At 41.0% G+C, this 18,596-nt stretch overlaps 1 protein-coding gene across 2 annotated transcripts in view; it reads left to right on the top strand.

Moving 5' to 3' along the window:
- The first annotated feature begins 2,102 nt into the window (after positions 1-2,102).
- TMEM200C (transmembrane protein 200C) overlaps positions 2,103-18,596 on the top strand; it is a 225,489-nt gene continuing 208,995 nt past the window's right edge. Inside the window, exon 1 of one of the 2 annotated variants that reach the window (XM_069731081.1) lies at positions 2,103-2,333. The gene's annotated coding sequence lies outside the window, so the exon portion shown is untranslated. Of the gene's footprint in view, positions 2,334-3,891; positions 3,963-18,596 lie in introns of those variants that run through there. The other variant, XM_069731082.1, reaches the window with a different exon arrangement.

The following is an 18,596-nucleotide window of genomic DNA, read 5'->3' on the forward strand; positions in this document are numbered from 1 at the left end:
TATGGAGCGGGCACTGACTGCGGGGAGGAAGAAGCGGCCATTTTGCCGCCGGACTGTGTCCATTGCTGATTGGTCGTGGCAATGGTCGCGCGCGCTTTGCCACGACCAATCAGCGACTTGGATTTCCATGACAGAGGCCGCGACCAATGATTATCCGTGACAGACAGAAAGACAGACAGACGGAAGTGACCCTTAGACAATTATATAGTGTGTGTATATATATATATATATATACAGTGGGGCAAAAAAGTATTTAGTCAGTCAGCAATAGTGCAAGTTCCACCACTTAAAAAGATGAGAGGCGTCTGTAATTTACATCATAGGTAGACCTCAACTATGGGAGACAAACTGAGAAAAAAAAATCCAGAGAATCACATTGTCTGTTTTTTTAACATTTTATTTGCATATTATGGTGGAAAATAAGTATTTGGTCAAAAACAAAATTTCATCTCAATACTTTGTAATATATCCTTTGTTGGCAATGACAGAGGTCAAACGTTTTCTGTAAGTCTTCACAAGGTTGCCACACACTGTTGTTGGTATGTTGGCCCATTCCTCCATGCAGATCTCCTCTAGAGCAGTGATGTTTTTGGCTTTTCGCTTGGTAACACGGACTTTCAACTCCCTCCAAAGGTTTTCTATAGGGTTGAGATCTGGAGACTGGCTAGGCCACTCCAGGACCTTGAAATGCTTCTTACAAAGCCACTCCTTCGTTGCCCTGGCAGTGTGCTTTGGATCATTGTCATGTTGAAAGACCCAGCCACGTTTCATCTTCAATGCCCTTGCTGATGGAAGGAGGTTTGCACTCAAAATCTCACGATACATGGCTCCATTCATTCTTTCATGTACCCGGATCAGTCGTCCTGGCCCCTTTGCAGAGAAACAGCCCCAAAGCATGATGTTTCCACCACCATGCTTTACAGTAGGTATGGTGTTTGATGGATGCAACTCAGTATTCTTTTTCCTCCAAACACGACAAGTTGTGTTTCTACCAAACAGTTCCAGTTTGGTTTCATCAGACCATAGGACATTCTCCCAAAACTCCTCTGGATCATCCAAATGCTCTCTAGCAAACTTCAGACGGGCCCGGACATGTACTGGCTTAAGCAGTGGGACACGTCTGGCACTGCAGGATCTGAGTCCATGGTGGCATAGTGTGTTACTTATGGTAGGCCTTGTTACATTGGTCCCAGCTCTCTGCAGTTCATTCACTAGGTCCCCCCGCGTGGTTCTGGGATTTTTGCTCACCGCTCTTGTGATCATTCTGACCCCACGGGGTGGGAGCCCCAGATCGAGGGAGATTATCAGTGGTCTTGTATGTCTTCCATTTTCTAATTATTGCTCCCACTGTTGATTTCTTCACTCCAAGCTGGTTGGCTATTGCAGATTCAGTCTTCCCAGCCTGGTGCAGGGCTACAATTTTGTTTCTGGTGTCCTTTGACAGCTCTTTGGTCTTCACCATAGTGGAGTTTGGAGTCAGACTGTTTGAGGGTGTGCACAGGTGTCTTTTTATACTGATAACAAGTTTAAACAGGTGCCATTACTACAGGTAATGAGTGGAGGAAAGAGGAGACTCTTAAAGAAGAAGTTACAGGTCTGTGAGAGCCAGAAATCTTGATTGTTTGTTTCTGACCAAATACTTATTTTCCACCATAATATGCAAATAAAATGTTAAAAAACAGACAATGTGATTTTCTGGATTTTTTTTTCTCAGTTTGTCTCCCATAGTTGAGGTCTACCTATGATGTAAATTACAGACGCCTCTCATCTTTTTAAGTGGTGGAACTTGCACTATTGCTGACTGACTAAATACTTTTTTGCCCCACTGTATATATATGCCACACATGACACAAGTCAACAAGTCAAAGTTCAAATTTGTAAAACAAAATATAAAGTGGGAGATACCTCCCTGATTTTCAAAACAATGTTTCATTTACTTTTGGATCATGAATAATGTCAGGCTATTATTTCTCAGCTATTGTATAAAAATTGTATATGTGAGAATATACAGTACATGAATTTCATCAGAGCAGTTGTTAAAAACAATTGGGATTGAAGAAGAAGGCTCAGTGGCGGCCCCTGTCGGCAGGAGTAGAGTACAGCATTGAATACACATTCTGCCAGAACTCATCGAGGCACTAAGCAGCCGACAGGAGGGAAGGAGGCTCCAGGCAGAGCATCAGCCCAGGCAGCAGTGCCACAAGCATGTGAGCCGGATCGGTAGTGCTAGGAGGTGCTCAATGGAGGAACATGATGAACATCCGATTCCAGGAACGTCTCCGGATTTAGTGCCTGTGCTGTCACCGGGCATTAATTCACTGCACAGCAAACTGGTGAGTGCAATAATGGATTTCTCTCTCATCAGCTAGAACAAGCTGTTGTCTCCTTCATCAGCTGCTGCAAAAATCTCTCATTTGCAAAGTCAAAATGTTACTTGCTGAGCAGCAGTAAGGAAAACCCACAAAGATGCCCAGTAAATGTGCTGCTATTACAGATCACTCTGCAGTATTGATCCCAGGGTGTGATTGATGGGAACTGGCATTTTCTACAGATTCTGGTGTATTGAGCTTTAGCACCATGTTTAGAGTTGGCTTTCTATGTACAATGGATCGAGTAATAAATAGTGGACATATCTAGTGTCCTACTTGTGCCAAGGATGGTCCTCACTTAGGGCACCGGGGTCTTTTGTTCAAGTGCGAAGAGTGTGGAAGTCCAAAGCTATTGATTAAATATATGTATGTATATACACATTCACAGATTATATATATATATATATATATATATATATATATATATATATATATACTGATTTGTAGAAATTCCAGAATTGGAGATAGAGATGTGGAAGATAAAGGAGAGATCATGGAAGCAGACATTTTTCTGGACTCCTTGTCAATAATCCCAATGGAAATGATATAGTCAGCCTCTTATCAGACTAAAATGGTTGCTAAACACAATGTTAATAGGGTGATTTTCAAGATATAGGCAAAGTAGATCGTAAGCCTTTGGGGAACACAGTCTGGAGCCGAATTATCAATAATGTGGCAAGGGCAAGTTATGGCTTTATATGAGATCAGTGAATAATAAAAACTTAAATTACAGAAGGTTTGATAACATGTTACTTTTGCTTCTATGAGGCCATAGTCACACGTTCAGTATTTCGTCAGTATTTTACATCAGAATTTGCAATCTAAAATCAGGAGTGGAAAAATCAGAGGAAAAGTATAAAAGTATAAGGGTTTAATCACACATCATTATTTTTTATCAGTATTTCATCAGCATTTTTATGCCCCAATCTGGAGTGTCTCCACAGCACAGAACAGGAGTCAATTGTTCAATTATAGTTTTTCTCTGTAAGTTCCGCTCCTGGTTTTGGCATCCAAACAACGATGCAGAATACACACGCGCCACCATTTTTCACCCACCTCTGGTTTTGGTTTACAATTATTGATGTAAAATTCTGACCAAATACTGAATGTGTGACCGTGGCTTTAGATTGTAAGCTCTTGTGAGCAGGACCCATACTCTTATTCTTGGAGTGGTTGCAGTTTGTGTCTGATTTTATTTGCACATGTATCCTATGAATTGTAAGATTTTTTTTTTAATATTGTTATTATTTATTGCATCTTTTGGTTCTTTTTTTGTGGGTTGCTCTGTTTTCTTGGGCATATAATTCTGCCTGCCGGGATGGGCACCGCCATGCACTAAGTAGCGATGTGCCGTAGGTCGTTCTTTTCCGCCATGCATTGTATTCGTCTCAGTGACATCTGAGTGCTCTCACTGAGCCCCGGCTCTTTTGCTGCATGAATACATTTGTATCTATGTTGAATCTCTATGGCAACGTGTAGACGGGCACACGTGACATATACACAGAGGCTTGCAGCTGGGAGCAGTTCTGCAGGTTCCAGAGTATCTGATGTGCTCCTGCGAGTTTCAAGGACTGGAAGATCATGTCACTAGGGGTGAGTAGGCACAGCTGGCACAGTGGCAGGGAGGGCAGTGCTGCCATCCACAGAGAGAATCCTGGTATTTAGCCATAGGACATTCATTAATGCATTCTTTGCGTTTACATTGGGTTTTTTTTTTATATTGGAAGGGATATGTAATAATCATCAGATAAATAGCTTTCTCCTTCCTGTTTGTTTTGTAATTGAGATATATATATATACATATATATATATACACACATATATGTATGTATATATATATATATATATATATATATATATATATATATACACTAAGGCACGGGACTGACATTCTCATCATGTATGACCTATAGGCATCTATGTAGGCATTCAGTTGGCATTAAGAGTCATGTTTTAGAAAAGCGAGAAGTACTGCAGTAATTGCTCCTATAGAACTGTTTCCCATCTAAGTCTTGCAGCAGACAGCCAGGGTCATTTTAATGGGCTTTACTATATAAACACCATTCCTCACCTCACCACTGTATTGTACTAATGTGTAAGCAGTCAATGCTCTAGTGAGGAGAGAAGGTCAATCACTGGCTGCATTGATTATCACCGTACTTCTGACTGTAATTCTCATTTAACATCGGTAATTAAATCCATAAATGCAATAAGTCAAATGTAATAAATGGGCAATATTATATGTGCAGCAGCAGACTTTAGTCTTTAGATTAAATGTATGTTATATGCCTATGGAAGATTCTGATGTCGGAGTGGCGGTGTTACAATCGCATGCTTTATGCACATCTGTCGACACTGTCTACACGCAGGTACTCAGATGAGCACACAAGCATCATGAGGCCCAGAGAGTTTCTGTATCAGGGCTCGAATTAGATCTGGATTTTGTGCAATCAATGAACTGAGTCATATTTAATTAAGATATGTGTTTAAGGATTGTATGAATTCTTTATTCCATACCTCAATAGATCATCTTTATTAGATGATGGAATGTTTTACTGATTGGAGCTTGGCCTCATTCAGATGACCAGGTGAAAAATTGAGCATTTTACTGACAAATAAAAATTGCACTGCTTGTTTGTATTGAGATGGGTTTTAATATCAATGTTAATTCAGTATTTAGCCTTAGTTCCTTAATATTTATGTAATATCGCATGCTGTGTTTTGAAAAATGAAAAACCTGAGTATTGAAAATGCGCATATGTCAATATGCAAGTGCTGTTTTGCATTCCTGTGTCATAAATGGTTTACAGAATTAACCAAAAATTGAAAAATATGATTGTGTAAATGAGCCCTTTAAACGTTTTTATTAAATATGAGTGACTGTGTTAATGTGAATATGACGTGATTTACTAAATAAATTAATTTCAAATGTACATGTCATTTGAGGTAGCTTTAAAAAATAGATGTGCTCTTCAGGAATAACATTATTTCTGGCCATTATATGACTTTCTTCCTGCATTTCTAACAATTTTAGTCCATCTGCAGGTTCTGCCTCTAATTTACAATAGTCTCTGAGCTGGTGAGAAAAGACTAGCTGCCATGATGTCTCCCATACAGAGCATTTAAGATAGTCTTTCTTTTGTGTCTCTAAGTAGCACATGTTGAGAAGCAACAGCAACAGGAAGCACAGTATACAGTAATACTGAACACACAAAAGAGCACAGTGAGGTCAAAAATACTCTGTTGTAAAAAAAATCACAAATGTATGCTAAGATGCTCCACCAATCGTCAAGGTATACCCTTATAGAGCAGGCCTATCTAATGTATATAATTATAATTATATACATTAGATAGGCCTGCTCTATAAGCGTATACCTTGACGATTGGTAGAGCAGCTTAGTACACATTTTTTTGCAAAAAGACGTATTAACTAAATACCCTGTTTTTTTCCATCTTTTGGCAAGCACTTGCTTATTACTGTGATTTTTTTTACAACAGAGTATTTTTGACCTCACTGTGCTCTTTTGTGTCTTCAAGTTTTTTGGTGGTGTGAACATGTTCCTACAGACTTGTTCAATGTGCAAGTAGCCCATGTGTTTCTAGTAATACTGAACAGTGTAGCTGTGAATCTAACGCTGAGATGAGATAAAACACTTACTAGAAAACAGCTCCCTGCCTGTGTGTGTCTCTCAGTTTCTTACTCCTTCTTGTTCCTCCTCCTTCCCATAAGCTTGAAGAGGCAGCTATAATCTGACACCTCATATTTTCAGAGTAACTGGTGAGTTCAGGAGGTTGTGGGGAATGAAGATTTGCTCATAAGTGGAAGAGGAATAAGTTTTCTCTATTAAGATGTATTATAAAGTTTGATATATTCACCTCTACTTTAAATGTATGCAAAGTTTGTTGAAACAATGGTCACCATTTAAAGGGAACCTGTCACCCCGAAAATCGCGGGTGAGGTAAGCCCACCGGCATCAGGGGCTTATCTACAGCATTCTGTAATGCTGTAGATAAGCCCCCGATGTTACCTGAAAGAGGAGAAAAAGAGGTTAGGTTATACTCACCCAGGGGTGGTCCCGCTGCTGGTCCGGTTGGATGAGCATCTCTGGTCCGCTGCGGCGCCTCCCATCTTCATTCCAAGACGTGTTCTTCTGATCTTCAGCCACGGCTCCGGCGCAGGCGTACTTTGTCTGCCCTGTTGAGGGCAGAACAAAGTACTGCAGTGCGCAGGCGCCGGAAAGGTCAGAGAGGCCCAGTGCCTGCGCACTGCAGTACTTTGCTCTGCCCTCAACATGGCAGACAAAGTATGCCTGCGCCGGAGCCGTGGCTGAAGATCAGAAGAGGATGTCTTGGAATGAAGATGGGAGGCGCCGCAGCGGACCAGAGACGCCCATGCGACCGGACCAGCAGCGGGACCACCCCTGGGTGAGTATAATCTAACCCCTTTTTCTCCTCTTTCAGGTAACATCGGGGGCTTATCTACAGCATTACAGAATGCTATAGATAAGCCCCTGATGCCGGTGGGCTTACCTCACCCACGATTTTCGGGGTGACAGGTTCCCATTAATATATTGTGCAGATTTTTGTCTTATAAAACATCATAATGTTGCTAGTTACGACCAGTGGGAAATTGCTCATTTGTTGTTGATCGAATCATTTATGATGGTCTGAAAACTATCATTTGTCATTGTTAAATCCCCTGGTGTAAACAAGCATCTGCTGGTCGTTAGGAGTGGAAACAGGATGAAAGGAACACAAAAGCAATCGAGATTGCAGAAAACCATAAAATATCTTTGTAATGATAAAACCCAGTATCATCATTCAGTGCTTATTTTACCACTATATCGTCACATGTAACAGAACCTTTAGTTGTGGCCGATGCGTCTATGTTTTTGTTTTCCAATTATTACACAGACTACTAGGAAATATTTTTCAGTTCCTCGAAAACAGGTGTCTGTGGAATCACATGACGAGGGCATAAAAGCTGTGAAAATCTCTTCTGTCATTTTCTACACGTAGCAGAAGTAACTGCCATTTAACTCAGGAACTGCACTGTTTATGTAAAGTAAATGCTTCTCTAGATTTACCTGCTGTTATTAAATCTATAAATCACAAAACTTGAATCCTGCATTAGCGGTGTCATATTTATCCATGGAGCCCTGAGATTTTCAATCTGCTCTAACTTTCATAAATGACCATAACTGTGGGCCTCTTTCACTTTGCTGTAGCTGCTAACTAATGTTGGGCACATGGTGCTTAGTGAAGCACCGCTACCCCTAGAAACAGATGATTTGCATGGATGCTGAGAACCGTACCTCCACCGATTTAATAATGAAAAATTATTGATAACATTAATGTTGTCACAGTATTACAGTGGTTTCTTGGGACTATAGATAACACTGGTCTATAGTGTTGAGTGATACCTTCCGATATTTGAAAGTATCGGTATTGGATTGTATCGGCCGATATCCGAAAAATATCGGATATCGCCGATACCGATACCCGATGCCAATACAAGTCAATGGGACACAAATATCGGAATGTATCCTGGAATGGTTCCCAGGGTCTGAAGGAGAGGAAACTCTCCTTCAGGCCCTGGGATCCATATTCATGTAAAAAATAAAGAATAAAAATAAAAAATATGGATATACTCACCCCTCCGGCGGACCCTGGACCTTAGCGGTGTAACCGGCAGCCTCCGTTCCTAAGAATGAGCGGGTGAAGGACCTTCGATGACGTCGCGGCTTGTGATTGGTCGCGTGACCGCTCATGTGACCGCTCACGCGACCAATCATAAGCTGCGATTTCATCGCAGGTCCTTCACTCGCTCATTCTTAGGAACGGAGACTGCCGGTTGCAGCGGTTACAATCAGGGCGCGTCCGAGGGTGAGTATATTCATATTTTTTATTTTTATTCTTTATTTTACACATAAATATTCATCCCGATCCCGATTCCCGATATCGCTAAAATATCGGAACTCGGGATCAGAATTCTGATACCGCAAATATCGGCCGATACTCGATACTTGCGGTATCGGAATGCTCAACACTACTGGTCCACAAAAATTTTTTTTTTTTCTGGCATCGACTTTAAGAACAGTTTTAGACTAATTAGAGGGTGCTGAATTCAAATCTGATCTTATAATTTCTCTATCACTTCATGTTTTTGCGCTATAGGTATATAGCCGATTTTCATGAATTCCATGATAAATATAAGTAGTGTATGAAAAGTGACGGTTTATACGGTTCACTAAGGTAAATTTAGTTTTCATTTAGTCTCCCAATAAATGTGAGAATATCTTTGTTTTCTTTGAACATGCATAACTCCCATTTGTTATAACACCCTTATTTTCTGCGCTACTGGGACAGTAGAGCTACAGCAGAGCATTGGGTGAAAACTGAATGGCCTCAGCGACAGAGTTTGGCATCTGGTGATAAGAATGTCATCTATGATCCTCTACTGGATAGGAAGGACATTGTCTTTCCTCCCTTATACATAAAACTTGGATTGATGAAGCAGTTCGTCAAAGCTCTCAATCACAGTGGAGAATGCTTTAACTATATATGTTCAACTTTTCCTGGTCTTAGTGAAGAGAAGAAAAAGGCTGGAATATTTGATGGACCTCAAATAAGATCCCTTATGAGAGACCCAAATTTTATCACATCAATGAATGAGACAGAAGAAAGAGCTTGGAATGCATTTTGTAATGTGGTGCAGAATTTTCTAGGGAATAAGAAAGCAGACAACTATGAAGAGATTGTGGAAGAGCTACTAATGAGCCTGCAAAATCTTGGATGTAGAATGAGTATCAAGATTCACTATTTACACAGCCATTTGGACTTTTTTCCAGAGAACCTTGGGGATGTGAGCGAGGAACAAGGGGAGTGTATTCATCAGGACATTAAAACAATGGAAGAACGGTATCAAGGCCGGTGGGACTCACATATGATGGCTGACTATTGCTGGAGCTTGGTGAGAGACAACCCAGAAGCTGTACATCACAGATCAGCCAAGAAAAGAAAACTCAAATAACTGCCATTTGTCATTCATCTGTGTGCCATATATATGTGTTTTTATATTTTGTAGTTTAATTCTGTAAGTATATTTGATTTGCTGTACATAGACTTTGTAATCTTTGTTATTCCTTGATTACAAATATACAAAATGTAGTACCGAAAATCATGTGTTTTTATCATAAAACTTTAGGAGTAATTTTCATCAAAAATTGAAAATATCTCGAAATCCTGATGTGATAGCCAAAAACGGAGTTCATATTCATAATCAGCAGCCAAAATTTACTTAAATATGTTTTAAAGTTTTTGCCAGAAAAATTGCGTTGACCAGTGTAATCTATCTGTGACAAATTATAAATATCAGACTGATGAAGGTCTGACTGAATGATCAGGTGATTGAATGGTGCTTCATTGAGTGCTGTGACCAATGCTTAGTTTATCTGTTTACAGACAACATAATGATTTGAAATGTTAGGGGGCAGTCCACAAATAATTCAGCAATGACGTTTTAGAATGTCAATGCAGAGCCAGAGATCATGCAGTGGCCGGAGCAGGGAGCCAGCTTTTGAGGGTATCCCTATAGAAAAGGCAGAGATGGTTTATTACCAGCTTTGCTTTCCTGATTGTTGCATTCACAGTGCTAAACTAGAACTGTGTATACAATAAAGGAAAGACTAAGGGTAAATTCACACAGGGCATTTTTGCTGCTTTTTTGTCTGCATCATAACCTGATTTCTCGGCAAGAAAGAAGCTGTGGCAAAAATGCAGGTTTAGGTGCATTTTTGTTTCATTTTTTGTTGTGTTTTAGGGCTAACTTAGGTCTCTTTGTTCATGTTAATGTCCATGACTTTTCTGCAGAAAAAAAGGCTGCAAATAATGATACCTGCATTTTTGCGCTGTTTTTGCAGCTTTATTTCAACACCCATTCAAGCCAATGGGTGAAAAACGCTGCAAAAACACTGAAACAAGTGACATGTCCAAAAAAAGCAGCGAAGCACAAAATCCTGATGACAAAAAAACCAATGTGTGTGCATGACATTTTTTAAATCTCAGGCTTTGTTGGTACTGTAAAAAGCAGCTGAAAATTAGCATAAAACAAACGCAGCAAAAATGCCCAATGTGAACATACCCTAACAGTGCTTCTCCTTCTGGTCCCAGTGATCCTGTAAGGTCGGAGTCACACTTGTATAGAATACGGATGAGTGCTATGCGAGAAAACATTGCATAGCACTCGGACCAGTGTTAAACTGTGGGGCAGCTCACATCACTGCTTTTTTCTCGGGCGTATTCTAAGTGCGAGTGAAATTGCAGCATGCTGTGATTTTACGCATACAGTATATCGGCTGAGTCTCGCCAATGCAAGTCTATGGGTGCAAGAAAAAAACGCACAGCACTCGCAGTATGCGAGTGCTGTCCATTTTTTACGCACTGGTGTCCTTTGAAAAGCCGGTAATTCATGTGCGGTGTGCAGTAAAATCACACTGACAGGTTAGAATAGAATAGATAGAATTGAAATATACACATAGAATACATATATACACATATGAATATAAAAACAACCAAGGGCGCTGCACAAAATCTCCGATCTTTTGCAGCAAATAATAGGACAATACCACTCTGTTTGTCCGATGTACAGTAATAAATTAACAATATTTATATTTGCCCTAAAGAACCGAAGTGTCTAAATGTTAAAATGGTATTCCAGATCAATAGACCAGCAGTATCTATAAAAATAAAACAACAAGCCCTAAAAGGTTATACAGAGCAGAATAAAAAATTATATTATGTATATTAAGTGTTTAATTACCTTTGTATAGGAGAATAGTAGCAAGGGATTAATGGTCCCGAATCGAAAGGTCCTTTTAGTGGGCAGATAGCGAAGAGTTCAATGTCCAATTAGGTGTAGTGTGTTTGTCTCAAATCTTCCAAAGCAGATACAGGGCAGGTTATTAGTTAATGGTAGGGGTGCCATCCCGGCCGGTAACAGATGCCCCTCTTGAAGTGTTCCAAACTGCCGCATACAGGCAGTAACGGCACGATGTCCGGAATAGAGCCGACAAGGCGCAGAGAGGCTGCAGGAATTTCAGGACATCGTGCCTTTACTGCCTGTATGCGGCAGTTTGGCACACTTCAAGAGGGGCGTCTTTACCGGCCAGGACGGCATCCCTACCATTAACTAATAACTGTATGGGGCAAATGTGTCTAATAACTTGCCTTTTATCCGCTTTGGAAGATTTGGGACAAACACGCTACATCTATCGTATATACTCGAGTATAAGCTGAGATTTTCAGCCCATTTTTTTAGGCTAAAAGTGCCCCTCTCGGCTTATACTCGAATCATTGTCCCAGGGGGTTGGTGGGGGAAGGGGAGCCATGGCTGTGACATACTCACCTGCTCCCGGCACGGTCCCTGCATCTCCGATGGTCTCCGTGTGCTGACAGCTTCTTCCAGCATTGAGCGATCACATGGTTCCTTCATTACAGTAATGAATATGGACGCGACTCCACTCCCATAGGGGTGGAGCCGCATATTCATTACTGTAATGAGCATACCGGTGTTCGCTCAATGCTGGAAGAAGCTGTCAGCGCCCGGAGAAAACCATCAGGGAAGCTGCCAGGGACCGCGCCAGGAGCAAGTGAGTATAATGGGGAGGGTGAGCAGCATTGCGTGATATTCACCTGTTCTCATTCCACCGCCAGGCTCCGTCTTCCGCGTCCTCTGCTGTGACGCTCAAGACAGAGGGCGCGATGACGTAGATAGTGCACGCCCTCTGCCTGAACGTCAGTGCGTAGGACGCTGAAGACGGAGCCCGGCAGTGGAACGAGGACAGGTGAATATTGCAAGTGCTGGGGGCCTGAGTGACGAGAGGTGAGTATGTCATTTTTTTTTAATCGCAGCAACAGCATATGGGGCAAAAATCTCTATGGAACATCTTATGGGGCCATAATCAACATTTGTGCAGCATTATATGGGGCAAATATCTCTATGGGGCATCTTAAGGGGCCATAATCAACATTTGTGCAGCATTATATGGGGCAAATATCTCTATGGAGCACCTTATGGGGCCATAATCTACATTTATTCAGCATTATATGGGGCAAATGTCTCTATGGAGCATCTTATGGGGCCATAATCAACATATGTGCAGCATTATATGGGGCAAATGTCTCTATGGAGCATCTTATGGGGCCCTTTTTAACCTTTATGCAGCACTGTATGGGGCAAATTTCTCTATGGAGCATCTTATGGGGCCCTTATTAACCTTTATGTAGCACTGTATGGGGCAAATATGTCTATGGAGCATCTTATGGGGCCATTATTAACCTTTGTGCAGCATTATATGGGGGCATATTTTAATATGGAGCATTTTATGGGGCCCATCTTAAACTTTATGGAGCATTTTATGGGGCGTATTTTGTATGGAGCATCTTATGGGGCCCATCATGAACTGTATGGAGCATTATATAGGGCTCCTGATTCAATATGGATATTCAAACACACTTTACTGATATCTTAATTAATTTTACTTTTATTGGTACCTATTTTTATTTTTGAAATTTACCAGTAGCTGCTGCATTTTCCATGCTAGGCTTATACTCGAGTCATTAAGTTTTCCCAGTTTTTTTGTGGCAAAGTTAGAGGTCTCGACTTATACTCTGGTCGGCTTATACTCGAGTGTATACGGTAATTGGACATTGAACTCTTCGCTATCTGCCCACTACAAGTATCTTTCGATGCGGGACCATTAATCCCATGCTACTATTCCCCTATACAATGTAATTAAACACTTAATATATATAATATAATTTTTTATTCTGCTCTGTATAACCTTTTAGGGCTTATGGTTTTAATTTTATAGATACAGCTGGTCTATTGATCTGGAATACCATTTTGACATTTAGACACTTCGGTTCTTTAGCGCAAATATAAATATTGTTTACATATATACACATGTCAGTAACACACACGTATATATGTATTTATACTGCACAGAAAGATAGATAGAAGAAAAGCCAGTAATTCAGCTGCCGACTTCTGTAAAATCACTGCAGGAGCCGACAGTATAGAAAAGATGGATTACATACAGTAATTACTTATAGAATAGGTAGATATATAGATGTCAGTGACAAATACAATTAGTACAGTGTGTGTAAATTACTGGACATGTATTTAATTAATAAAAGATTATTTTACGGAAAAAAAGGGCATGGTCTCACGCGCTATTTTCTCAACCAGCAGAGGGAAAGCCAGGGACTGAGGGCAGATGTTTATAGCCTGGGAAGGGGGTAATACCCATGCAGCTTCCCAGGCTATTAATATCAGCTCACAACTGTATACTTAGCCTTTAATGGCTATTAAAATAGGGGAGTCCCCCCAAAAAATGATGTGGGATCCCCTAGAATTAATAACCAGCAAAGGTTATGCAGTCAGCAGCGGCCTGATATTAATAGCCTAGGACGGGGCCAAGGATATTGGCCCCCCTGGCTATATACATCAGCACTCAGTCGCCCCGATCAACAGCGTAATGAGAAAAAAAATCAAAATGACAGAATTAAGTTTTTTTGGCCACTGCAACATTGCATTAAAATGCAATAATGAGCGACCAAAACATTGTATCTACATCAAAATGGTATGAATAAAAACGTCAGCTCGGCATGCAAAAAATAAGCCTTCACTAAGCCCCAGATCAAAAAAAAAGTAGATGCTACGTGTCTTGGAAAATGGTGACTTTTTCATTTTTTTTTAGAAACTTTGCTTTTTTTAATCATTAAATAAAAATGAACCTACACATGTTTGGTATCTACGAACTCGTAATGACCTGGAGAATCATTATGGCAGGTCAGTTTTATCATTTAGTTGAAAAAAAAACAATTGTGGGATTGCACTATTTTTGAAATTTCACCACACTTTGAATTTTTCCCTGTTTTTTCTGTACAATATATGGCAAAACCAATGGAGTTGTTCAAAAGTACAACTCGTCCCGCAACCAAATAGCCCTCACATGGCCACATTGACAGAAAAATTAAAAAGTTATTGCTCTGGGAAGAAGTAGAGCAAAAAAACGGAAACTCAAAAACAGATAAACCCAAGGTGGTGAAGGGGTCAAAGTCCCATGATGTGATTTTGACCCTAGTGGCAAGTTTCTGTGATAAAATAGAATTCCTGTTGCTACTTGGACACAATATTGTATGTATACAAGCTGCCACCAGCAGGGTAGCAAAATGCAGGAAGCCTAAGAACCACCTGTGACTTCCAGACTGCTGATTAGAGAACATTGTTTTAAACTGGTATAATTTTGGCATGAAAACTGATGAAAACAGATGGCTATACGCATGTCTGCATATTGCTAATCCCTGCTTCTATTGAGAACTACATGCTTTGTCACCATGAGTTAGGAGCCATACTCAACCCCTATTTATTTGCAGGTCTGCCTGTGAATGCTTGTGTCATGTCTTGTCATTGAGATCATGTTCATAGGGTAGAAACAACTGGTTTCATACCATAGACATAGTGCAGTTAATGACCTTCATTTTCTATTGGATCATTGCCCATTACCATTGCATTTGTGAGACAAATTATACACAACTGAATCGTTTCACTGCTCTTTTATTTGCAATTTCAAGCTTATAGAGTTGATATTGTCCTAGATCATATTGCAGATTCTACAGTATATATGTTGCAGGTTATATGATCCTCTTGCATGTCCACATTTACTGTGCAACAGTAAGAGCAAGTGATTTCCAAGTACAGCATAGATAAATATTAAGACAATGAAAGCTGACACAAAAGATGCTCAGGAAATCTCACAACCTTGGTAAAAATATAAATGATTACGTGCAGTATAGTATGCGTATATAACAACGTGTGGAAGGTTATAAGAGGACATAACTCAATCCAATTTTACCTATTCCCTCACAATGCTGACCTAGAAAAAGACATGTCGTTGCAGAATTTAAGACTCTGGAAACCTCTAAAGCCTGCGGATTTCAAATTGGAGGCATAAAACTTTTCCCTTTGGTGTAAGGGAGTGTCAGAGTCAGAAGACATAGACAATAGAGGTCCAATGCAGCAAGGTTTTTTCTCAATAATTCTGGTATAAAATGCCTTTAAATGGTGAAATTTCTGTGACTTTTGGTGTTTTTACACCACTCAGGTCCATATCTTAGGCTATGTGCCCACGTTGCGGATTCTTCTCTGCACCCTTTTTGCAAAATCCGCAGGTAAAACGCACTGCGCGGAAATGCTGCATTGTATTTTCCGCACCATATATACAGTGGGTACAGAAAGCATTCTTATCCCTTAAAATCTTTCACTGTGTTTCATTGCAGCCATTTGGTAAATTCAAAAAGGTCTCTCCAGAGATGCTCAATTGGGTTTAGGTCAGAGCTCTGGGTGGGTCAGTCAAGAATTATCACAGAGTTGCTCTGAAGCCACTCCTTTGTTATTTTGCTGTGTGCTTAGGGTCATTGTCTTGTTGGAAGGTGATCCTTCGGCCAAGTCTGAGGCCCAGAGCAATCTGGAAGAGATTTTCATCCAGGATATCACTGTACTTGGCCGCATTCATGTTTCCTTCAATGACAACCAATCATCCTGTCTCTGCAGCTGAAAAACACCCCCATAGCATGATACTGCCACCTTCATGTTTCACTGTTGGGATTGTATTGGGCAGGTGATGAGCAGTACCAGGTTTACTCCACACATACTGCTTAGAATTATCACCAAAAAGGTCTATCTTCGTCTCATCAGACCAGAGAATCTTATTTCTCATAGTCTGAGAGTCCTTCATGTGTTTTTTAGCAAACTCTATGTGGGCTTTCATATGTCTCGCATAGAGGAGAGCCTTCTGTCGGGCCACTCTCTTGAATGCTTCATTTAACGTCTTCAAGGCATACCCTCTATCGGTAAATCTATCCCTCAAGTGTGGAGCCTGTTGATAAAATTTTGGAGTTGAAGAACAATTTCTTCTTACCTTGAGATATTGGCTCTTAGGGATCCCCCTCATCAAGCTGGGGGGCTGGTGGCTGTCCCAAATTATTTGTGGCAGTGGGCTTACAGAAATTTTCTGTGGTGATGCATTCAGTATCATCCCAACCAATTTTCAGATCCAGAAAATTAATGGATTCATAATTGATTTCATAAGTCTCTGAACTAATCTCCCGATATCTTCCCTCACGTGATCTCCGGTCCTCCCAAGACCTCCTTCTCTCCTCCACACTTATTCGCTCCTCATCCAATCGCCTCCAAGACTTCTCCCGAATATCCCCTATCCTCTGGAATTCTTTGCCCCAACACGTCCGACTATCAACCACAGTCGGATCCTTCAGACGGAACCTGAAAACTCATCTCTTCAGGAAAGCCTACAGCCTGCACTGACACCGCTGCCGCCTCATCACTATCGAAGCTACCACCTCACCAACACCGGAGCTCCTGCAACCCTCAACCTACTGTCTCCTTCCCCATAATCCTGTAGAATGTAAGCCCACAAGGGCAGGGTCCTCGCCCCTCTGTATCAGTCCGTCATTGTTAGTTTGTGTACTGTATGTGATATCTAAAACTTGTATGTAACCCCTTCTCATGTGCAGCATCATGGAATCAATGGTGCTATATAAATAAATAATAATAATAATAATCAGTCAATTTTAGTCCTAAAGAATTTTCATTGACCACCGGACCATAATATAAGGACATCATCTAAATATCGCCCCCAGAATAGTATTCTATTATTTCACCAGGAGGTTCCATTATCTCCAATGGTGCCCTCCTACCAGCCCAGGAACAGATTAGCATATGTGGGGGTGCATGGGCTCCCCTTTGCTGTGCCCCTGAGAAGGTGGAAGAACTTACCATTAAATGAGTAAAAATTATACTCTAGTTTGAACTACATTAGTCTCAATATGAACCAATTATGTGCCGAATACTGTAATCCTCTAGATCTGAGATAATGTTCCACTGCCCCCAGTCCTACATCATGTGGAATATTACTATACAGGGCCTCCACATCAATGAATGCCAAATATACATTTTTACACACAGTTATATATTCCAGCTTGGGGAGGAGGTCTGAGGTGTCCCTCACATAAGATGGCAGCGACACTACGAATGGCCTAAAGGTACCTTCACATTAAGCGACGCTGCAGCGATCCAGACAACGATCCCGATCGCTGCAGCGTCGCTGTGTGGTCGCTGGAGAGCTGTCACACAGACAGCTCTCCAGCGAACCAACGATGCCGGTCCCCTGGTAACCAGGGTAAACATTGGGTTACTAAGTGCAGGGCCGCGCTTAGTAACCCAATGTTTACCCTGGTTACCAGCGTAAATGTAAAAAAAAAAAAACACTACATACTTACATTCCGGCGTCTGTCCTCTCCGGCGCTCTGCTTCTCTGCACTGAGGGCCGGCCGGAAAGCAGAGCACAGCCGTGACGCCACCGCTGTGCTTTCCGGCCGCTGCCCTTACACATTGCAGAGAAGCAGAACGCCGGAGAGGACAGATGCCGGAATGTAAGTATTATGAAGAGGAGAAAAAAGAGCTATACTAGGTATATATATATAAAAATCCAAAATTTATTGACAAATCACATAGTCTATATTAAACATACATATTCAAAAGCAGTAGTTCATGTGCAGGAACAATACACCAGGATGGACAGGATCCACCAAAAAACCTTAATACCTAAAGGCCAAACCGGCTAACCATAAGGTGCATAGTGCTATCATCTAGGCAAGTGTGCCTGCCAAAACAGCGCCCCGTATAAGCCTAGCCCCCAGTGAGGCAAACATCAAAACATGGGGAGATGGGCAGACACTTACCAAGGTAGAGATTGGAGGATCCTAGGCCAGGTGTGTAAAAAGAAGCCCCCCTGCACCTTATGGTTAGCCGGTTTGGCCTTTAGGTATTAAGGTTTTTGGGTGGATCCTGTCCATCCTGGTGTATTGTTCCTGCACATGAACTACTGCTTTTGAATATGTATGTTTAATATAGACTATGTGATTTGTCAATAAATTTTGGATTTTTATATATATATACCTAGTATAGCTCTTTTTTCTCCTCTTCATAATATGTTGTACTGAGTGGGTATATTTTTCTTCCTTGTTAATATGGGCTAACTATAGCCATTATTTCTGACGGAACCATGTCAGAGAGGTTTTTGTGGCTACGGAATGTAAGTATGTAGTGTTTGTTTTTTTTTACATTTACGCTGGTAACCAGGG

The sequence above is a fragment of the Ranitomeya imitator genome, chromosome 6 (genome assembly GCF_032444005.1).
Source record: "Ranitomeya imitator isolate aRanImi1 chromosome 6, aRanImi1.pri, whole genome shotgun sequence".
Taxonomy (NCBI): Eukaryota; Metazoa; Chordata; class Amphibia; order Anura; family Dendrobatidae; genus Ranitomeya; species Ranitomeya imitator.